An 11,612-nucleotide genomic window follows, 5' to 3' on the forward strand; every position below is an offset into this window, starting at 1 on the left:
TCCCTAAAGAGAGGGGATTTCTATAAGCAAGTGCATGTGAAGAAATCCCTGGAAAGCTCACCAGCTTTATCAAAGCTGGGTGGATTAAAGCTACACATTCTCTCTTCCTCACCCCCTGGCCTTCCCCCCCTCTCTTATTTCCCAGACTGCCCCCCCCCGTGCCTGTAATTTCCTTTCTCTATCTTGCTTTCCCTGCACCCCTCTAATATCAGAGAGAGTATTATCTGTTGTGGTCTTTTAATCTACAATCCCTCCAATCCCTTGAGAAGGCAATTGGCAGGAGGGGTGATGTGAAAGAGAGGGAGCAGCAGAAGCGCCGGAGGATCCCAACTAGGCAGCTGCTGCTGCTTCGTTTTTCTTTTGTCAATACTGTGATGAGCCGATGCTGTTTTAAATAAGATGTTTTGGACCTTATCCAGAGAAGCATTAGTTGGGCTAAGGACTAGCAACCCAATACAAGTCTGTGTAGGACAATGATGTGGCTACAGACTTATTTATTTTATATATTAGGTTTATATCCCACCTTTCCTCCAAATAACTCCTTCACCTGTCCTTACAAAACAACCCTGTGAGGTAGGTTAGGCTGAGATACAGTGATTTGCACCAGGTTACCCAGGGAGCTTCATGGCTGAGTGGGGATTCAAACCCTGGTCATGGCCCAACACTTACACCACACCGGCTATCCAGTGTTACCTACCAAGTACATGAAAAGACAGGAAAATAAAATGGTCAGGGAGAATAGTTGGACAGACCCTTCTGCCCAGAGCAATACTGCAGGATGGAGTAAGATGCCTCAAACTGGTCGGTGGTTAATTTAGCTCAGTACTGTTTGCAGTACCAGGGACGCAGGTGGCGCTGTGGGTTAAAGCCTCAGCGCCTAGGACCTGCCGTTCGAAAGGTCGGTGGTTCGAATCCCTGCGGCGGGGTGCGCTCCCGCTGCTCGGTCCCAGCGCCTGCCAACCTAGCAGTTCGAAAGCACCTCCGGGTGCAAGTAGATAAATAGGGACCGCTTACCAGCGGGAAGGTAAACGGCGTTTCCGTGTGCGGCTCTGGCTTGCCAGAGCAGCGATGTCACGCTGGCCACGTGACCCGGAAGTGTCTCCGGACAGCGCTGGCCCCTGGCCTCTTGAGTGAGATGGGCGCACAACCCCAGAGTCTGTCAAGACTGGCCCGTATGGGCAAGGGTACCTTTACCCTTTACCTTTACCTTTACTGTTTGCAGTACTAACCAACAGCTGCTCTCCAAGCTTTCAAGTATGTGGATTTTCCCAGGTTTACCTGGAGATGCCAGGGATTGAACCTGGGACCTTCTGTATGCAAGGCAGATGCTCTGCCACTGAGCTAGGGCCGTTCCCCACCCTCATGCTATGTGAAGTGGTCCTGGTGCTGGTAATTGTTAAGCTGCCCTGGATCTCTAGGAGAGCACAAGGATGCATCTCAACAAAGAAGTGAGTTTGAAGTCAACACTGGTCCTTTCCAGTTATACAACATCTTGGGCCTTTTCACATCTAGAAATGATAGGCGCTGTTTCTCTAGGGGATATTTTGTTTATTCTGAGAGAAGGGTGGGGAAAACACTTCTCAGAATAGAAAAGGCCGTGGGAGAGAGTGCACGTGCCAACAGCTCCTCTTAGAGGCTGGGAAGTGGGGAAAACTTATGTCCTTTGGTTAATAGAGAAAGGACCTCTCCTGACCTTTGCTCTGCTGCCATCCTCCTCCTCCTCCAAGGCTCTGCAAAAAAAAATGAGTGAAGGCAGCATCCAAAAAGTCAGCTTCTGCAGTTTCTGTCTCCCTCTGATCACATGTAGTTGAGACCTCTCTCAGGACCATTAGAGCAGGGGTGAGGAAGCAGTGACCCTCCAGATGTTGCTTGACTATAGCTCCCATCATTCTTGGCCCTTGGCCATGCTGGCTGGGACTCATGGGAGTTGGGAGTCCAACAACATCTCGGGGACCACAGGTTCCCCATTTCTGTGTGAGAGAGAAACCAAGGCTGTCTTCCAAAATGAAGAGAGTGGCAGCTGTAAAAATGGTGAATTCCATGTTAGAAATGGTTATGAAATGAGTTGAAAATAAAAACACTGATATCACAAGAACCTGAGAACATCAGAAGAGCCTGCTGGATCAGGCCAATAGCCCATCTAGTCCAGCATCCTGTGGGAAACTAGGAAGCAGGATTCGAGCACAAGAGCACTCTCTTCTCTGGCAGTTTCCAGCAACTGGTATTCAAAAGCATTGTCACCTCCAGCTGTGGGCACAGAGCATAGTCATCATGGCTAGTAGCCCTCAGTAGCCCTCGCATCCATGAATTTGTCTGATCCTCTTTTAAAGTCATCCAGGTTGGTGGCCATCACTGTGGCCTGTGGGAGTGAGTTCCATAGTTTTAACTATGCATTGCATTAAAAAGTCATTCCTTTTGGATGTCCACAAGTTCTAGTGTTATGATAAAAACTTTTCTTTATACACTTTCTCCATGCCATGCCTAATTTTATAAACTTCTAGCATGTCAGCTCTCACCTTTTCTCTGAACTCAAAAGTCCCATAATGCAACTATGACAACTTGATAATCATACAAATCTGTGGTGTGACCTCACTTGGCATACTGTCTAAAGTTCCAGCTGCTGCATCACACAAAAGTTACTGTAGAGCTGGAAAAGTTTCAGAAAGGGGCAAGCAAAATGATCAAATGGCTGGAACAAACACACACACACCCCATGAGGAAAGGGACCTTTTTAGAGGGTGAGGGGACAAGATAGAGGTGTATTAAAAAACTATGCACATGATGGAGAAATATTAGAACTTAGGAGCCACCCAATGAAGTTGAATGGTAGAAGATTCAGGACAGATAAAAGAAAGGACATCACACAGCCTATTGAATCTGCTTCCACATGAAGCAGTGATGGCTACCAGCCTGGGTAGTTTTAAAAGAGGATTGGACAAATTCATGAAGAAGAGGGCTATCCATAGCTACTGTCAATGGTTATGTTATACCTCCACTGTTGGAGGCAGTCAGTATGCCTCTGAATAGAAGTTGCTGGGGATTGCAGGTAGAGAGAATATTGCCCAGTGAAGTGGGGCAGCTGGGGCTCCGTTGCTTTTCCAGCTTCCCAACACTGTGGGTCACTGCCTCTTACTGAGAGGAGGAAGGCTGAGGTACAGGGACCTCAGCGTGGTGCACTGTGTAGCAGCAGAACCAGCCTGATGCTCCTTCTGTCATGCAGTAGGCTGATCTTCCTGTGCTCTATCCCTCCCCTTCTGGTAAGTGGCAGTGACCCGCCATGTTGGGAAGTCAGGAGAGCAAGCGAGCCTTGCCACGCTGCCTCACCAGCCACCAATGAAGGAAGGTGCTCTTTTGCTTGTGTCCTATTTGCTAGTTTCCCACAGGCATCTGCTTGGCCACAGTGGGGACATGATGCTAGGCTAGATGGACCTTTGGTCTGACCCTTCAGGACTCTTATGCTCTTAAGACACCCACATGTTAAGTCCTCCTCTAATCCCCAATTATGGAGAATTGTATTTAATGGCATGACATCACCCTGCAAGGAGTCTCCCTGCCAGCCAGAGAGAAGGGACAGGGAAGCCCGCAGTACGATGGCATCACATTGTGCCTGGAGAAAGGAACCATCTGGCCCCAAACACGTTTGCTGTTAATATCTTGGTGAAATAAACAACCTAATTGCTTTGCTGAGAAGAGAGGTTTGCCTCGTTCCCAGCAATCGGAAGCTCCCATTGGTAACAAGTGACCTCAGTTTCTTGGGGTCAAGCAAGCACCTCCCTTGAGTCGTAACATAAATCATGGATGGTTTGGAAATTGTCAGGAGAGAGACCAGCTGCTTGACCTGGAAGAGGCACCCGATAAAGCTGAAATCTGCAAGGATCAAGATAAAGGAAGTCTTTCTCACACTGCCTCTGACTGACGCTAGGAGAGAGAGATGTACTGTACAGAATGAATTTGGTCCTGGACAAACCCCCTACTAATGGAGGCACCAACTGAATAATCAGCAATGTCTGCCAGGTGGAAAGGAAAGGAAGGATGGTTCAACTGAGCCACACTGTTGTGGCAAAATGACATTGGGAAGCCTATGCCACCCCAAACATGGAAAACTGGATACAAGACCTCCTGCAACTAGCAGCTCATAAGAAAATTCTGCTCCATAAAGGACATAAAAAGTCAAGCTTCCATGGGATTTGGAACATGTTTTTTGAACTCTTCACTGAGTATTGCCCACAACCAGGAGACAGAACATATTAGTTGAATACTACCCTTAAGTTGCAAGGGAGAGTGGCTTGTTGCTTTCAGTCTTTCTTCTTACTCCTCAATTTAGTGTGGTTTTAAATATGTATAGGTACTTCCAGATATCTGGAGTTTTAGATCAGGTGCCAGTCATTAATTTTCCAGGATTTTATGAATTCAGGGGCAGGGAGTGGATTGTCCCCAGTGCAGAAGGTCCTACGTTATTTTTGTTGTTGTTTTTCTCAGCAATTTTCAAGTGGTATGTGGAAAGAAAAGTTTAGCAACCACTGGTCTGCGTTGACAGGCAGTGACACTCTAGGATTTCAGGCAGGGACTCTCTCCAGCCCTACAGGGATTGAACCTGTGACCTTCTGATGCTCTGCCACTAAGCTATGGACCTCTCTCCCTTTGCCTTTCAATCAAGCAGCTTGAACAAGAGTCCAATCTGGCCGCCCTGAAATCTGCAGCCAATGTCTGACTATATATATGCATTATTCCTCCCTGGGCTATAAGTCAGTTCTCCAGCTCTGATTTCCATCCGGCCTTTTGCTGTTCTCTGCTTTCCTTTGTTTCTCCCCCTCCTTTGAGTTTTCCCAGCAGCAATGGCAGCAAATAAAAGAATTTTTTGACGTGTATGAAATATTAATAACTGATGCTCGGAGCAGTCTTTGCCTTGTGTTGCGCTGCACCTTTCTCCTCTCGGGAGCTGGACGCACTTGGCAAGGCAACTTCAAGGATGCCGAAGCAAAGGGGCTCATAATGGGTGGTGTTTGGAGTGCAGCTGCTGTTCCCTGGGAGCATCAAATACGTACGACCACTAGTGGCCGGGGCTCATGGGGTCTGGGAACCCAACAGCAAGTGAAGCAAAAGCCAATGAGAGGCAGAGGCAACTCATTCTGGTTAGCTCCCCTATAAGGAAAGGCTGCAGCAATTTGGACTTGTCATTTTAGAGAAAAGGCAAGTAAGAGGTGACATGGAAGAAGTTTATAAAGTGATACTGTACATGGCATAGAGACAACGGATAGAGAATGGTTTTTTTCTCTTTCTTTCATTAACCTAGAACTCGGTGAAGCCGAATTGTGGAAGATTCAGGACAGACAAAAAGGACATTTTTTTTTTACATAGCACGCAGCTGAACTATGCTAGAGGCAGGGATGGCCACCAACTTGATTGGCTTTAAAAGAGGATATTGGACAAATTCATGGAGGAGAAGGCCATCAATGGCTATTAGCCACAATGGCTATGCTCTGCTTCCACGGTTAGAGGCAGTAATGCTTCTAAATACCAGTTGCTGGAAGCCACAGGAGGGGAAAGCACTGTTGCGCTTGGGTCCCGCATCTGGTTGGCAAAACATCTGCATCTGTGAAAACAGGATGCTGGATAAGTTGGGTCACTGGCCTGATCCCACAGGCTCTAAAGTGCTCTTCTTGTCCCCATCATCCTCCCTGCTGAGTTCTACAAGGGTGAAGCTGAGACTAGGAGATAGAAGGCAGTTCCACCCCCTGGATTGGTTGCAAACAGGAAGGTAGGCAGATGGGCGCTGGTTAAGGGAAGGCAATGGTTGGTGGGGCAGTACCCCATTTGCCCTAATACACAACTTTCCACTGCTTACTACCAAAGCCAAACATATGAACAAGGATGTGCGCTTAGCTGGTAAAACCAAGCTTGCCTTTAGGATAGGGATATTTGCATTTAAAGGGAAAATCTACCAAATCCACACTTTTTGAAACAATATGCAAACTGAAACACAGCCAGCCTTTGAAATTCACACACCTCCGAATTTTGCAATTCAGTTTACCAGGCCAAGTAATGTGTACCCCCCCCAAAAAAAGTGTGGAAAAATACATATATTTGTGAAAATAACATACAAGAACTGTGTTCTACTAGGAGAGACTGTTTGCCAAAATGTGCATGTTAGTCAAAACTGCATACAAAAATATGTTTATTAGGAGAAATTTCATAAATCGCTGGGGAAATATGGAGAGCTGAATTTTAGATTAGGAAAATTAGAAACCTGGAAGACTAAAACTGATGGATGTGTCCATCTTTCCTCCAGGATCAGCCTTACTATGCAGCTGTTATGCAGGGCTGCAGATCCCCAACTTTCAGTTTCCATGTTTTTGTGTGTATATTTAAGGGTGCAGTTTTGATGTTTTTGAGCACGTCATTTTGACTTCTTGCTTTAAATAGCCATGGATTCCCCAAAAGGATCCTGAGAACTGTAATTCGTTAAGTTCTCTGAGGGTTATTAAGACGCAACCCACCACATTTCCCTCACAAAGCTACAGTTCCCTGGGAAAAGGGATTGATTGTTAAACCACTCTGGAAACTGCAGCTCTGAGAGGTGAATAGGGGGTCTCTACACAACTCTCAGCATCCTTAACAAACTGTGGCTCCCAGGATTCTTTCAGGGACTGCTTAAAGTGGTATGATACTCTTTAAATGTATAGTGCATATGGGACCACACACACACACACATAAGTAAAGAAGGTGGTGTAAAGTGGTTAGCCTATCAAACTAGGACAGTGCCTCTCAGTCTAGCCTACCTCACAAGGTTGATTAAATGAGGAGGGGGAGAACCATGTACACAACCCTGAGCTCCTTGGAGAAAAACGGAGATTTTAATGCAATAAATACATACCATCTTTCAATACGAATATTTCCATAGAATATGTCTCTGTGTGTATAAATATATATGATGAGAAAGGCCTTGACCTCTTAACATACATCCTTCATCTAAGCATCATCTTGTCTCAGTGTCAGAGCAAAAGCACTAATAACAAGGGGGGGCAGAATGGAGCTGGCAGCAAAATAGGAGATATATAGGATATCTATCTATCTATATCTATCTATCTATCTATCTATCTATCTATCTATCTATCTATCATCTATCTATCTATCTATCTATCTATCATCTATATCTATCTATCTATCTGTCTATCTGTCTATCTGTCTGTCTATCTATCTATCTATCTATCTATCTATCTATCTATCTATATCTATCTCTATCTATCTATCTATCTATATCTATCTATCTATCTATCTATCTATCTATCTATCATCTATATCTATCATCTATATCTATCATCTATCATCTATCATCTATATATCATCTCCCTGGGAATGCAGCCCATTTATTAACATCTACATGGAGACCTGACTCAATAGTCAATCTTTATCATATGACACACACACAAATCAACATGCCTTGGTCCGTATCCTTGAGAAGAGGCAACAGCAGAGGTTGCATTTCAAAAAGCTGGGAGTGAATTTTTGAGTGGGCTGGGTTATAAGTATTTCATGAGCTGCCAGGTCACTTCTCTGGTGCACTATTAATAATTCACTCTTGCAATGCTCTATTTAGCATCTAAAATTATCCCTTCCTTTCGACAGTGCAGAACTAACAAAGCCCCGGGCCGCCTCTCCTGGCGTTTCTCTGTTTTCCACAGCCGCCTCCTTTTCATTTCCAGACTCCTCAGCTACTGTTTGGCTTAGAAAAAGCCAGGCTCAGGAGGGAGCAGAAGAGTCCCTGCAGCGAAACGACATGCCCGGTGGAAGGATGCTTTAACAATCAACAGAGCCTGTCCTTCCCTGATTCAGAGGGTGGCAGGAGGAAGAGCGCGATTCATTTGGGAGCAATTGAAAAACGGGGGACCAAATGGAGCCCATTGGTTGATAGTGTTTGATTGGCGAGAGTAGCCAATGGATATGAAGGGGGTTTGCTTTAATTACCTCGTTCATCACATTCATAGGAAGCTGCCTAATACTGAGTCAGACCACTGGGTCTATCTAACTCGATCTTGTCAATACTGACTGGCAGTGGTTCTCTTTAGGGTGAGTCAGATGATAAGTCTCTCCCAATCCTACCTGAAGATGCCAGGGATTGAAACTGGGATGTTCTGCTATTGAGCTACTTCCCCTAAAACCAAAGCAAGGTTCCAGTCCTCATGAGTCTGAATTAAGGACAGGTTTAATTATAAATACAGGAAGTCAGATACTGGGGTTCATCAAGCTCAATCCTGTCCACAAAGACTAGCAACAGCTGTCTGGGATTTCGGGAATGAAACATTCCCAACTCTACCTGGCGACACTGGAGACTCAACCTGGGATCTTCTGAATGCAAAACAGATGTTCCGCCACTGAGCTACAACTCCTTCTCTGAAGAATCTGGCCTTGCTCATTTCCTCTTCCTTTCCTTCTCTCTTTCTCTCTCTCCTTCCCTCCTTTTGATGGGGAATCAGGCAGGTCTGCCATCAGACGAGTGAAGTCAACTTCACTTCTTCCTCGCAAGTATCTCTGGGTATGTTTGCAATGAGAAAAGTCTACCCTCTAACCAAGATTCCACAGTCAAACGCTGCTCACCCTCCATATTGAAAGGGTTTCAGTGGGTAATTGGACCCTGTTATCCCAATAATCTGGAAATGCACAGGGAACTGTCCCAGGTTAAGGGACAAAAAAGTAAAATGGATCCTGTGGCGCTTGAGGAGGTCAATTCCTAAACCTTCCAAGAGAAATCTCTGTAGCTGGAGCTCAGCAGCGTCTGGAGACAAAGGCTCACCCCTGCTCAGCTCCTATCGGTGACAAATCCCCGCCACAGACAATGGTTTCTGGGCTAATCCTTTTATAGCTGCACAACCACTAATTAAGACTCCAAAGCCAGCCTGCCTTGCCATATTGAACAATGACGCTGTTCTAAAAGGCTCCTCTTGCCAGGAAGGCAAGAGAGGCCGCAGAAGTTTGGGAACTGGCTCCCTCTGGCACGCCACCCCCCCTCATCAGTATGCTGCACAGGGCCATTTTACTTGTCAGTTTGGGTGCTGGGATGTGGGCGGCGGATGAGGAGGGTTGTTAGTAGCTTTGGTTTTCGCTGAGGCGGAAGCGTTCCCGTAAAAGAGAGGGGAAGCATTCTGGCCACTGCTGCATTAATGGACATTAATATGAGGGACCAGGCCTAAAGGGTTTCCTGTCACAGGGAGGAGGGTGTGCATTGCACAGATTCATGGCACTCAAACTTTCACCGCACAGTTTGACTCCAGCCAACTCCTAGCAGATCCTTCTGCAGTGTCGCGGCAGTCTGCACGGTCAAGAAACAAGGCTGATTGCAGGTGATCATTCCTGTAGCTTCTCCCTTTCATCACTACTGGGGAAATAGTCCTCACCCACCAATGCTCCCTTATGGTATATTCTATCACCACCTGCTAGCAATACCTTCTGCATTCTGCAAAGCCCGCTCAGGGCTTGAACAAGACATTTTGGCCGGGGAAGTAACGCAGTTCTGGAGGAGAAGGTTGCCAGTTCACTGCAGAATATTAACTGTTGAGATCTGTCATGTCTGTTGCAAGGCAGAATATGGAAAGCTCACAAGTAATTAAAGGAATGGTGATATAAAAATTAAGAGGGACATAAATGGTAGGAGCTGAGTAGCAGAACTTGGCAGTTGCAGCATCTAAGTTCATAAACACATTAAGAGGCTTTTTCTAATAACAAGGAATCCACAGTGGAAGATTTATGGGTTTTGGGAGATCTGGTTCATGGAATCAGGAGTACTTCCAGGCTCCCCCTTGCCTAGCAGGTTTATCTGGCTGGCTGACTCTGTTCATTTTGGTTCCTCTCTGTTTCTTATTTTTTTCAGTCTTAAATTCAGTTCTCCACATTTCTGCGTCAGTTTGCAATTAAAAAATCATCAGCAACTCTCTCCTAATATATCCATTGCAATTTTGCGTAATATGCATTTTTCACAAAGCAGTTTTCCTCAATATAATACCAGTTTATGTTATTTTCATTTATATGCATGCTTTACCCCAGTATGTACACCTTACTTGGAGGCAGAACTCCATTGCAAAATTCAAGGAAGTGCAAATTTCAAAGGAGGGATATGTTTCCATTCATGTATTGTTGCACAAAGCAGAAGTTGGATGGCTATCTGTCATGGATGCTTTAGCTGAATTTCCTGCACTACAGGGGGTTGGACTAGATGACCCCCAAGGTCCCTTCCACCTCTGCAAGCCTATGATTCCATGATTTTATGTGAACTAAATCAAATTTCTCTCCCATGTCCTTTAATCAGAAGTGGATAATCACTATGAATTTCTATTCAAAATGTCCTGGAGTGCTGGTAGAGCATCACTCTGCGGCACTGGCAATATTTTAAATAGCAGTTTGCATCTGTCTGCCACCCAACAATTGGGGTGGTGGCAGTGCCAATCAGGCTGGCCAAGTCACTGGGGCTCCAGGAAGCTGCATAGAGTCACTTTCAGTCAAGATGCAATGATCACCTATTCCATGATCAGCTGGGTGCCTGTAAGCCAGGGATGGGAAACAACCTTGGGCACAGGTGCCAGATGCATCCCTCCAAGCCTACCTGGCCCTTGGGACCATCCCCAGACCACCCCATCCCCAGCTGGTCCTGCTTCCCACCCTCCTCAAGTGTTTTTGCCTGGCTGCAATGAGTCCTCGAACCCTGATCAAGTTTCTTGTTCACCTGGATGGAGGATAGGGAAGGGTGCGTGTATACAAACTAGCCTGCTTTAGAAAAGCAAATTTTACATGCATTGCTCTGCCCTCGTTTACCTTTGACTCCACCTACCCCTGGCATGTGGCCCCCAGAGGGTGCCTAGAAAGGAATGTGGCCCTCCAGATGAAAATGGTTCCCAATGTCTGCTATATCCATGGGAAATGACTGCCAAGGGCACCGGGTAACCGGTGCAGAGTATTATGCCTGAATTCGGTCTAGCAGCCAGGCTGGGCTTCATGATGAGGCGGCAGTCACCAAAACAAGACTGTAGGAAGCCGTTCAAGCATTGCTTTTGCCAGATAGGGTTTAATCCCCTGGAAAGCAGATCCCCCCTTCAGTCCTCTTGGCTGAATGTGGGATCTCAGCCTCCCCTTTTTTCACAATAACTCTCCTCGCTTCCCAGCAAAGAGGCACAATAGCTGTATCGCCTGGGCTCCTGGCCTGGCTGGGCTCATTTGCATCTCAATATTCGGCCTGTTCTTTCCTCGCTCACCAATTTCACAGCAAGCCTGTTGTTTTAGCTGCGCTGGGAACAGCGTCTGTCCATCCGGTGCTCAGGAAGGCGTTGTGCCTTGGGTGAGCCTTTGCAGCAGCACTGAACCAGGGGGGAGTTGTGGTCCGTCAGATTCAAGACCTCACAGTGGTGGGTGAGAGAAGGGTAGCACATCATGGTCCCCATGTCGTAAGGATGTATGGCATACCCTCTAACATTCCTCAGATGACAATAGGGACATTTCTCACTCCCCACAACTGACCCTCCTTAAACCCCCCCCCCATTTTTGTGCGGCCCCCAGCAGAATATTTATTATCAGAAGAAGGGTGAGTGCCCCCACCACTTTACTAATGGGACACATTACACACGTCC

Source organism: Podarcis gaigeae (assembly GCF_964106915.1).
Source record: "Podarcis gaigeae genome assembly, chromosome: 14".
In the NCBI taxonomy this organism is placed as follows: Eukaryota; Metazoa; Chordata; class Lepidosauria; order Squamata; family Lacertidae; genus Podarcis; species Podarcis gaigeae.